Source organism: Crotalus tigris, unplaced genomic scaffold (genome assembly GCF_016545835.1).
Source record: "Crotalus tigris isolate CLP2741 ecotype Arizona unplaced genomic scaffold, ASM1654583v1 scf7180000017753.6788120, whole genome shotgun sequence".
In the NCBI taxonomy this organism is placed as follows: domain Eukaryota; kingdom Metazoa; phylum Chordata; class Lepidosauria; order Squamata; family Viperidae; genus Crotalus; species Crotalus tigris.
Genome location: NW_024096615.1, coordinates 3,346,167 through 3,358,821, shown reverse-complemented (window position 1 = coordinate 3,358,821; position 12,655 = coordinate 3,346,167). Strand labels below are relative to the sequence as shown.

The 12,655-nt window shown below is 39.9% G+C and overlaps 1 protein-coding gene across 3 annotated transcripts in view; it reads left to right on the top strand.

Annotated features, from left to right (window-relative positions):
• The first annotated feature begins 1,666 nt into the window (after positions 1-1,666).
• Positions 1,667-12,655, top strand: part of PRICKLE1 (prickle planar cell polarity protein 1) — a 317,824-nt gene continuing 306,835 nt past the window's right edge. For all 3 annotated transcript variants that reach the window (XM_039340694.1, XM_039340692.1, XM_039340689.1), the window contains exon 1: positions 1,667-1,911. The gene's annotated coding sequence lies outside the window, so the exon portion shown is untranslated. The remainder of the gene's footprint in view (positions 1,912-12,655) is intronic.

Below are 12,655 nucleotides of genomic sequence, written 5' to 3'. Positions count from 1 at the left end.
CTCGGACACCAATAAGGTGGAGGTGGGGTACTGGTATGGGCTGGCATTATTAAAGATGAGCTAGTTGGACTTTTTCAGATTGAAGATGGACTTAAAATCAACTCCTAAACCTACTGCCAGTTTTTAGAAGACACTTTCTTCAAGCAGTGGTAGAGGAAAAAGTCTGCATCTTTCAAGAAGACCATGATTTTTATGCAGGACAATGCTCCATTGCATACTCCACTGCCTTAAAGATTAAATAATAATAATAATAATAATAATAATAATAATAATAATAATGACATTGCCCCCTTTCTCACCTAACCTAAACCCTATTGAGAACTTTTGGGCCCTTCTTAAACGGGAGATTTATGGTGAAGGAAAACAGTACACCCCTCTGATCAGTGTCTGGGAGGCTATGGTTGCTGCTGCACAAAGCGATCATCAACAGATCAAGAAAGTGACAGACTCCATGAATGGAAGGCTTATGACTGTTATTGAAAAGAAAGGTAGCTATATTGGTCACTGATTTTTTTTAAAATGTCAGAAATGTTTATTAGTACATTAGGAGTTATTTATTATTCTCACTTTAACCGATGCAAATAAACAAGTGAGATGGGCAAATTTTCATTTTTCATTTAGTTGCATGATAATTCTGCACACTAATAGTTGCCCAATAATTGTACACACATATTCTCCTAGAAAACCAAAGCTTCACTTTTATTTGCTTAAATATTCAGGTTTGAGGTTTATTAACATTTTTGATTGAGAGCACTGTAGTTGTTCAATAAGAAAATTAACCTTCCAAAATACAATAATTGCCTAATAATTGTGCCCACAGTGTACATGAGTATATTTATCCAGATGTTTCAATATCATTTTTTACTTAGTTGGAATAGCTTCCTATCAGTATTGCTAATATGTAATGACTAGCTGGACATTTGAAAATGTCTGCATTAAAGCAATTTAAGAACAAAAAATCTATACAATATGGAAAAAAATATCAGATGGTGCTTTTTTTGAGAGCAATCAGTCAGGAAAGACAATTCCATCTAAGCATAGAAATGTGGTATTTTTCACTTCATTCTAACAACCTTGCTATTGGCAATATATCAAAGATTCGGCTACCTCACGTAGTATTTTTATAAGCATAAGCGTCATATCGTACGTGGAGATGCAATAGCAATTGCCACTAAAGAATCAAATTCAAGAAATTCTCCTGAAGTTTGAGGAAGATACCGAAGATGTGAGCCCTTTCTCTGGATTTAAATTATTAAAAAGTAAGAAGTTAATAAACTTTGCTACGCCTCCATGAACTTAAAATAACAAGAAACTACCTCTGTCCGACTAATCATCCCTTTCACGGAATGACACCCTAGACGACATCCGAATCGGTCATCCACCAAACACATTATTGCCAGATGCCGCCTCCTTTTGCATTCATTCCTCCAGCCACTAAGATTTTCCCGAAAACCTTTCCATTCACTACCAAAGTGCCGGGGAAACCAGCCTCCCTCGGTTGGAAGGATCCACTTCTCCGAGTTTTCTGAACTCCCGAAGAAACAGCACCCTCCGGCGATTGGCTTGTGCGGCCTGCTGCAGCCAATGAGATGCGAGAAAATATTTTCTCTTTGTAGTGGGCATCCGACGCTCGAGTTCCATTAGCAGAGAGACTCGCGGATCTTCAGACTGGTTCTTGCAGTGGCCGAGGGTTCGGTGGACCGCTCTCCTGCTTCTCCATGGTGCCTTAGCTGACATCTTCTGCTCCCTTTCGCATTTACTATGCGGATCTCCGGCTTGCACTGATTTTCCCAGGAAGCCTCGAGAGTCGAGCTGGACTTCTGAGCACCGCGGATTCCTCTTCAATGTTGCTTCTTCGACCCCCGTAGGAATACCTGGGCTGCTGCGTCGCCGGAGCTCTTCTCTTAGGCAGTGAGTCGCTAAGCCTTCTTTTGCGTAGCAGGGAGGAGAAAGCAGGGAGGGGAAGTTGTTCTTTAACGGCGTGAGCCTTCTCACTTATAATAAAATAACAGAGTTGGAAGGGATCCTGTAGGTCATCTAGTTCAACCCCCTTTTCTGAGGGGAAAGAGAACCTGCCGCTAGGATGGCTCAGAGCCCTCTCCACGGTATTTCCTATCACTTCCCGCAGACCGAAGAGATTAACCGAGCGCAGGGGAATCGCAAAGCCAAGCCTGCTGCCGTTTTCTGCTTCGGAAAGTAGCGGTTGCAGCATTGATTTGCAAAATAGCGTCTTGACCCTGAAATGTGGAGACTGCTTTCCTAAACGCATTTACCTGGTTGTAAGCTCTGGTAGCGGGGTGCAACCATATCCTTGAGTATTAAAACACATAGAGAATTGCTCAGAGAAGTAAATACCGCTATATCGAATGAGACTACTCCATCTCGTGCTGCTCCATCGTTGTTAGCATTATATATTTTAATGACTATCATCTGGTCTGAATGGAGAAGTATGAAATCCGGGACGGAAGGGTAATGGGTAATTTAATTAATTAATGAAGTTTAATTAACGCGGAACATCAATAATGTGTCTTCCTGGGTCTAAGAGCCAAAGTTCAGAATCAACAAGGCAAATAAGTTTATTTGCTATGCTTATAATTCTTATGGGGGATATCTCTGTCTTTAAGAGGCGCTAAGCCTCTGCTATGTGGGAGGGGCCTCTGCTAAGTGGGGCTTTGGGTTCCTGCCCTTATGGTTGCAGAAGCTCAGCTGGGCTATGCTATGCTCCTGTACCCAATGTGAGAGAAGTTTAAAGAATGTATTTCTTGGTACACATGGGGCTGAATTGTAGCCAATATGAGAAACAAGAAATATAAGTAACAGCTTAATTTTCCTTCAATATGCCCAATATTGGCTTTGACTTTGGAGTTTTGAAAAACCAGCCACAACTATTGAGCCCATTGTGCAGACTGCAGGTTCCAGTTAGTTGTAATCAACTTAAGCCAAATCCAAAAAATGGACTTCTGATTTCAGTATTACTATGCTGACTACACAGTCAGCTGCTGCTCCTTACCAACACATGGACATACACTCTGCCAGAAGAAATGCAAGCATCTAGAATGGAACATAGCATTAGGAATTTACAAAGCTATTTATTACATTGTGGTCAGGGCCTTTGTATAATTAAAAATTCTTCACACTGGAGGCTATATTTATCTCTTAGGTCTGTAGCAAGCTGCTACACTGTAATCAAAGGATGAAATATTTAAAAACCACAAACCTAGTGGCAGTCTCTGGAGAATATCTGGCTTTATTATTTTTACTCCTAGCAAGGAAAGCTCCATCTGTCTTTCTAGCAGTCCTTGACTATAGACGGATGTGAGTTTTGGCATGTCCGGATGTGTGAGCTCAGCTGCTGTCTGTCACTTGGGTGACGATTGCCTTCCCTTCCCCCCCAAGAGTATGCTTTCCACATTACCTTCACTCAAGTATCAATGTTTCAAATACCTTCCAGCATTTTTTTGTGCAACAGTCTGCCCTATTAGAGAGGGCAGTACTTTGGGGGGTTCCCTAACCCTGTGTTTAGCATCTTCTAAGATTGAGCCTTCTCTCCCCCCATTAGGATAATTATCTTCTTGAACAGCTATAAACCTTGCCACAGGGATCTAAACCATTAGAATAGCCATATCTGTTGGATGCCTGGGGGATGAGGGAATGGTTTTTCTATTCAGGCTGTCATCAGTTTCCATAGAAGTTTCAGTTTGAGTCCTTGGTCATAAAGCTGGCTTTGATCCTCCAGCTGTTGAAAATAAAATTCCTCTCTCCATTTGATATTTTTAAAATGCCATCAACTAGAGAGCTGAAACAAAGATTGTCATTAAGAAAAGTGGAATTTAAAGACTACCACATACATATTTCATGCATTAAGATTAAAAATATGTAAGGCAAATAGATATTATATTTGATGTATAGCTTGAGTTGTAGTTGAGAAGACTGACTCTTGGAGACTGTCTTCCTCCACCTCCACTCCCTGTTGTAACTTTACCTCTAACTAGGTATTCAGAATGATAGTATTCTGCTGAAGGATTTGAAAACAATTTACATAGAAGAACATTCCTAATATCTATGTGGTTTGAACTGCTTGCTGAACAAGGTTTTGCAGATGCCTAATTTAAACTGCTCTCAGAACAGAGGTTTCTCTATTTATCATTAAACATTGAATTGAAAGCTTAAAACAATTACAGCTTGGTCATATAAATGTGCCCTTGGAAGGAAAACCCACTATGTTAAAAGGCCCCTTGCCTCTGTAATCCTAAGACTGCATACTGTGCATCAGTACTGGAAATCAGTTTCATTGAATACATAAATATTTATTACTTCAAAATGAGCTTTGCATAAGATCCCATTGCAATCACATATGTACTTCATCATCTATATGATGTTTTCTTTGCATTAAGGTATATTATGTTCACTCAATGTTAGCTACCTGGATAAACTTTAACATCAGCTGGGGGGCTGTGAAGGGAAAATTTTACAGGGTTAATAGCTGAGCTATTAAGATTGGAGTCAGATGTGACTAAGAGCTACAGAAGAGCTACAGTTTTGCTAACATCTTGTGGCAAAATATCTTGTGGTTATTCTAGGGTAGAATTTTGAATTGTGATCTTCAAACTGGAATAAGATTCACTACCATCGTAAAATATTCTTATATTTTCATAATGTGAAAAATCATATTAGTGTTCTGATTAAAGTAGAGTGGGTTTTCTTTTTTTTTTTTTTTAGCAAAGTTTAAGATGCTACACTTATTTAATGGTCTTAACATTAGTTCTTTACTGTGGATAATCAAAAAACGGTAGTTGTCAAATGGTGAGATATTTGACCTTTTTGCTTAGATAGTTTAGGAGTAAATAACTATGTGAAATAAAAGCTTTTTACTTCATTATGTGTTTGGTCTGTCTCCCCCTGTTGTCTTATAATATACATTAGTTTTTATGTTGCTTTGGTATATTAAAAGTTCTTTGTCTTGCTTAGAATTATTCTAAAAACATTGGGGCCCCATCAGAAGTTACTGGTGTTTAATATGATTACTATGTCATCACTCGGTAGTAGATGGTTCCTCACGAACTATTAAAATATATAGTGGATACAACTATCCATACTGAAAGTCTTGTTCAGCAATTAATAAAAAGTATATTTTGCAATTGAGGAAACAATAAATCTGTGCTGAAGATTTTAAATAGATAGGCAAGGTCTATATTCAAAGTGATTCAAAAGCCATGTATTACAAATTCTTGTTATAGAACTTATATATTCATTAAAAGTTTTTCATGATAGCTTCTCTGAAGAATCTCCACAATATACAATATATTCTCTCATGAAGATAGTGAGAGAGATGCATGGATCAATAAAATGTTCTACCTTCAAGAAGTCAGCAAAAGCAAATTATTACTAAGCTTGCTATTATATATTTCTTCTTGGAGTGGTGTCTGTCTTCCCCTCCCTTCCTCAGTTGTTACAAGTTAGTACCAACTAAAATGGTTGGGAAAAGCTAGTTAGATTATTTTTAAATGTTCTTGATTATTAGCAGAAATTTCTACTTTGTTGGAAATGATGTATTTCTAATAGTACCTTTAATTTATATCTTTGTAAGGACCCACTTCAATCCCACATCCTTAAGAAAGCAGAACTCTTGGAAACAATTTCTTCCAACAGGAACTTTTATTAAGAGTAGTTGATAGCAGACATAATAGACAGGATCTGAGGGATTCTTTACAAATCGATACTTTAAAGGGTCCCTAAGCAAACTCCACCCCACAGTTCATCTGGACGGTTCAGACCGGCCAATCCTCAGGTGGTTAGTCCATCTTGGGAAAGGGAAGATAGCATCAATCTGTCTCCGTTTGTAGTATGATGTTCCACAGCTCTTCACACCTCCTTTTGGGACCGGAGAAATAAGCCAGGTTCTGGATGTTTATACTTCTTTTCCCCCCTTCTTCCTAACTGCCCGGTTAGGGAGAAGAAAGTTCAGAGAGATGCATAGTAAAGGGGACAATTTGTTACATTGTAATGGCCAGCAGACCCAGCGGCAATAAACAAAAGGTTATATTGTAGTGAACAGAGGAAGTGAAAGCATAACCCCACAGGCATATCCCCCCTTCCCCTTGGGGTATGGCAGAATCCAGGGGAAGGTGAGATTTGCTTTTAGATCAGAGGGGATAGATAAAAATGAAATATAAATGGATTCTGACATCCTGCCCCCCTTAAAAATAAGAGAGATCCACCTGTAGAGAAATAAAACAGGTATAGAGGTTAGTCTGGTTTGTTGGGATATTCTATATGAAACATATTTAGCAGTTTTGGGGCTCTGATGTAACGTTTATGGACCCACTCGTTTTGTGAGGAGAGAAGGTGTTTCCATGCTACTAGGAATTGAGTTGCCCCATGATACTTCCTAGAATCTAGGATTTCTTTTATCTCAAAGTGTTGTTCTCCAACCATGATTGGAGGTAGGGGGGGGGGATTTTGGCCATAAGGGTGACTGTTGTTCTCTTTTCAGCAAGCTGCAGTGAAAAATTGGGTATATTCACCTGAGGTTTTTGAGTAGTTCTAATTCTACTGTTACTGGGTTTATGATTCTTTTAAAGAGAAAAGGTCCTATGTATTTTGGGCCAAGTTTTTTACAGGGCTGTAGGGATTTTAGGTATTTTGTAGACAAATATACCATTTCTCCTACACTGAATGGTATGGGTTCGACTCTCTTTTGATCTGCTTGTGCTGTGTATGCTTGCCTAGCGTTGTCTAAGGCTTTCCTAACCACTGGCCAGGTCTTTTGTAATTGTTCTATCCATTCTTTCAGTGATGGGATTGCCGGTTTGTTTGGGATTAGTTCTGGCATAAGGTTGAAACTTTGACCAGTGGCTATTTGAAAAGGAGTGTAGCCTGTGCTGGAGTGGACTGTGTTATTTTAGGTGACTTCTGTGAAAAGGAGTAGGTCCGTCCAATTCGTTTGCTGGAAATTAATAAAGCATCTTAAATATTGTTCAAGTACTGAGTTAGAACGTTCGGAACGTTGTCCATTACATTGATGATGATGACTAGATGACAGTCCCTGAGTGGTTCCTAAGAGGGATAAAAATTTCTTCCAAAATTCTGATGTAAATTGCACTCCCCTGTCAGATATGATGCGTTGGGGTGTCCCATGCAGTCTGTAGATGTGCTGCATGAATAGTTTCGCTCAGGGCTTTTTTTGTCATAGAACGCCCAGAACAGACTTCTGGCACCTTTTTTGAATGAAGTCTTGTAGGGTAGCAAGGTGCGTTGTTTGACGTGTGAGTTCTGGCACCTTTTTCTTTTCTTTTTTTTTTTTACAAAAAAAGCACTGGTTTCGCTAAGGTTTTTGCGATGGGAATCTTTTGGCAAGGGATAAAGTGCACCTGTTTGGAAAACAAGTCCATAACCACCCAGATGACAGTGTTTCCATGCTTTCTGGTAATTCCACTATAAAATCCATGGCTATTTCTTTCCAGGGTGCTGAGGGATTCACCACTGGTTGTAACAGTCCGGGTGATTTCTCTTGCAACCTCTTAGCAATCTGTTACATTGTAGTGGCCAGCAGACACAGAGGCAATAAACAAAAGGTTACATTATAGTGAATAGAGGAAGTGAAAGTCATAACCCCACAGGCATATCCCCCCTTCCCCTTTGGAGTATGGCAGAATCCAGGGGGAGGTGAGATTTGGTTTTAGATCAGAGGAGATAGATAGAAATGAAATATAAATGGATTCTGACAGTCTTGAATTGAAGCTTGTATCTCACCTTTATTTTTATTAGTGATGGATAAAAAATGTGTCTCATTGTGAATATGTCTAATTCATGTTTTCCTATTGCTCTATAAGCTGAAATGTGTGTTATATTGCTATTTGTCCATGAACTTCAAAAACAGTACATCTGCAAGGAGCAATCGCAAGAGAAATTTTTTGCTGTATGGGAAAAATGGATAAATTTTATACAACATAAATTGGATATAAAAAATATCATTTAGCTTTTTTATAACTTGTATATAATTTTTGATATTTTATAGATTGTTTTCTCTTTTTTCCTTTTTTTTCTTTTTCTTATTTTTTTCTTTTTTCTTTCTTTTTTCTTTTTAAGTATTTTTTCTTTTTAATGTTTATGTCATATATATTTTATTATTAACTATTTTATAAGTTGTTAAAATTTGTTTAGGTTTTTTAAAATTTTAATTAAGCCTATATTCAGCTCGGGGGGGATGGAGGGGGTGGTTTGGGAGGGGTTTGGTGAGGGTTGTGTTTTTTTTTTTGTTTGTTTGTTATTGTTCTTTTTTTGTTATTTGTAAAAACTTTTAAAAATTCTCAATTAAAAAAAAACAAAACAGTACATCTGCGAGAACATTTCCTGCTTCAGTTGTTTTCAATGTACTTTTTAAATGTGAGCTGTTGATCCTTTGCTTCATAATTGTGGTCTTTGACTTTAGATCAGACATGTCAAACTTGCGATGTCACGTGACATTGCACAATGTATCGGGACTGTTTTGCCATTGCCAGCAATGGGGTAGGCGCGGCTTCCGCGTGACATATCTGGCCCACGGGCTGGCAGTTTGACACCCCTGCTTTAGATCAACTGCCAATAATAATATTTGAATGTTAAAGCAGCCATACTCCAAATAATTATAACAATATAATTCCAAGAGCGTTCTAAAAATGTAATTATGATTGTATGCAGTTAAATTAGAAAAATAGTTTTTTGTTGTCCTTTCTCCCTTCTTTTTGGAACCAGCTATTCATTTAGCACTGTGTTGTTTTTTTGATTTCACAAAAATGGCAATTTTAATAAGTAGATTATTGTTAGTAATTTATAATGGTTGTAAACAATAACTGCCTGTATCATCAGAACACTTAATATGACAAATAGTTGGGCGATGATAACCATCATTGCACCCAACATAGAAGGAGTGGAAGATCAATAATGTCCTCTTAAGATTGGACAAGACACAGATTTAATTCCTATTATGTGGGATAGGTCTGAAATTTTTCAAGTAAAATAGCCTTAGCACAAAAATGTGAGGAAATACTATATGACTAGTTCAGGAACCTAGTTGAATATTAAATTCCTTTCTATATCTGTTAGCCCTTCAAGTTAGTCCAGGCAAGACAAGACAAGAAGCATAATAATGAATACTAACTCTATATTACTTTAAGATTACACTAACAGAATCCAGCAAGTCTGAAGGTACCTCTCTCACTCCTCACTTTTACTCTCCTGAAAACTAGGTAGGGATCCTTCTGAGACACTTTATCCCAGAGTGGATTTGATTTAAATCAAGTCAATTTAAATCACGATTGAAATCACTAGTAAATAATTTTTAAAGAGCAACTGTCATCTCTGTCCTGCAGCAGCTCCTCCTCTGACCCACTGTTGACCCCCCAGTGGTCACTTTAATGGGATGGCTGGTGATGCGGCAGTGACACAACAAGGTCAGGGATGTGGAGGGCAGCAGGTGACTGGATGCCCACTAACAGGCACTGCCATGATGGATCTGAAATGACAGGTGCTCTTTAAATGTAAGGACTCATTCTTGCTGGTAGTTAGAATCTTTAATATTATTATTTACAAAAAAATTGAAGGTTTCTTATTTAGAACAATAAGCTGCCAGGTTAGTAAAACAGTGATATCAGAACCGGTTTTAGGTTAATAGGTTAATCACACATACTGTGTTTCCCTGAAAATTTGATCTACCCCAAAAATAAGACCCGCCCTGATTTGGGGTGGCTAATATAAGCCCTACCCCCAAAATAAGCCCTAGTTAGAACCCTGCTCACTCTGTCCCATCTTGCTGTCGCAATGGGGCAGGAGAGTGTGTATTGCGCCACTGCCACCACAAGGAGGAAAAGCAGGTGGAGGGGGTGGAGCTGCCCCATGTGCCCCACACCAGCTTACTTCAGCCCCGCCCCCCCAGCCAGGTCATTCCTTGCTCGGCGACCTTCCCTTTCACTCCTCTCCCAAGCTGGACTACCATGCTATGGAGGATGGGCCAAATGGGTCCAGTCCCCCTCTGCCTTTCAGAGCCAGGGGGAGTGATAGCGAAAGGCTTTGCTGCCATTGTTCCCCACTGGAGGGGCTTTCTTTGTGCTTTGCCCCATAGATCACCTGCCTGGCATCACCTGCCACCTCCTAGTCCACCAACTCGGGGGAAAAAAGGATCTTGCGAGAAGTTGGAAGGCCTGACTGAACTTTTTTTAGTCCCACAAACTCCATTTCCCTGCAGCAGGAGAGAAACATGCTAGAGCTGGAAAGCTGATTAGTGAAGAAATGCTTTTGGGAAGAGAGAGGAGCTGGGTGGTGGTGCACCAAACTCTACACCAATGCCGGGAGGAGAAGCAGCAGGAAATGGGGCTGCCATTTCCAGAACAGAAAATGGAGATGCAGGACAGCAAGCAAGTGCTCTTCTCTGCTCTGCATTGCTGCACAGAGCGGCTTCCCTTCCTGTTCTCTGTTCTCTCCAGTGGCAGCACCAGAGGGCTAGTGGAAAGAGGTGGCAGGGGAGGCTTATGCTGCCCGGTCATGGCACAAGCCATGGGAGAGTTGGTGGAGGAGAAGGTGACGGCTGCTGCCAGGCAGATGATCTGTGGGGCGAAACATGAAGAAAGCCCCTCCAGTGGTGTACAGCAGTAGTGGAACCTTTCGCTATCACTCCCCCGACTCCGAAATGGCGAAGGGGGACCGGGCCTACCCCGCCCATCCTCAGTAGCATGGCAGTCTAGCTCGGGAGGGAGTGAAAGGGAAGGTTGCCAAGCAAGGAATGGCCTGGCTGGTGGGGCCCTGAATTAAGCAGGTGCGGGACGCGTAGGGCAGCTCCACCCCCTCCCCCACCTGCCTCGCTTTGTGGCAGCAGTGCAATGTGCCATGTGGCCTCCTGCCATGAGTGGCTGCAGAAGAAGTGAGCTGGCAGCCACGTAGGTGTCTGCTGGATGGGGCTGTTGGTGCCGCCACCGTGAGGCGAGGCAGGTGTCACAAAAAATATAAGACATTCACCCAAAATAAGATCTAATACCTCTTTTGGAGGCAAAAATAATATAAGACCGGGTCTTACTTTGAGGAAAACATGATAGTTGGAGAACTATTCAAATTCTTTTATTTAATTAAAACACTTAGAGCCTGGTACAGATGCATTTTTCTTCAATTAATCATACTATTTATAGTGTACATTGACTTGCAAAACAATGGGATAAAACAATATTCCTGAACTTTGTTTTATGATTTATCTCACAGTTATGTGAAATTGGGTGATTGCATCAATGCAGTGTATATTATCTCAGTGTGCAAAGCTTGGATTCATTGAATGAGTTTACCAAAAATGTGAATATTACAAAAAATACAGCCTCATGCTACATAACTAAATTCCATTTCATGCTGAGTAAACTAAATTATTTATGTATCTTAAATAGAAAAGTATATTTAGATAGATTTTTACTCCAAAAACATTTTATTAAAATAAACTTGATAAAAATAAAAAATCTGATTTAAATAAAAAAATCCAATTTAAATAAAAAAATGTTTTTTTATTTTATTTTTTTAAAAAAATCATCGATTATTATCCACCCTGCTTTATCTACTCTTCTTTGTTTGGACTCAAATTTTGTTTATGAAACATTTGGTTGTGGCTCTTTTTTCTATCCCAAGGTCATTCTGACGTACCATTCTGACATAGTATCATCTATTTTCAGAGGCTACCAGGTCCAGAAAGTTTTGGAATATCTGACTTGACAGCCCATAGTGTGTGAGTTGAAATGTATTTTCAATTTGTGATTTTGTGTGTTAATTGAATTTTAAAAATTCTATAACTTTTTTTTCCTGATGCTCAAACTTTTATACAGAGAGATTAAAATGCTGACCATATGCAAAAGGAAAACTGTTCTCAATCTTAATTTGCCTTTGTTTTGGATGCTTTCAGCAGATTGAATTCTAAACCATGGTCAGTACAAAATATTGTTGTTTTTGATGCATTGTTAGCCATTTTGTTTTTTGTTTTGCCTTCAGTTCAGTGTTGACTCCTGGTGACTGAACAATTCCTTGCAGTTTTCTTTACCTAGGTAAAAATAGATTGGTTCAAGGATCCATAGCAGACTGTGCAAATCTAAGAGGCAAGGAAGAGAACTACTGAGTGAAACAGAAGATGCATTTTTCAGTAATTCAGCTTTCGACTTTCTGAGAATTGGGGAGTTGGGATATCGTCCCACAATAGAAAGCATAGATAGGGCATAATCTCCTATTTCTTCCAAAGATTACATGTATCTTAAATCATGGATTTTCAACCAGTGGTATGCATACCACCAGCCAGGTGCCAATGTACATAACCATCCTAGAGAAGTGGTACCAGGGAAGGGGAATGAGCTGAAGCATTGACAGCACTGCACAAGTGTGAGCAAGAGATGGCTGGAGCTGCAGGGCTGTCATGGCTCAACAGAAGCACCAGGTCCAGCTGATCGGCACTTCTGGGGGGCTGTCAGGGCTCAGAAGAAGCACCAGGATCAGCTGGACCCCAGCACTGAGCCTGGCGCTTCTGCTGAGCCCCCCAGAAGTGCCAATCAGCTGGAGCCCGGCACTGATCCTGGCGCTTCTGCTGAGTCGCCCAGAAGCCCCGATCAGCTGGAGCCTGGCACTGATCCTAGTGCTTCTGCTGAGCCCTGCAGAAGCGCTG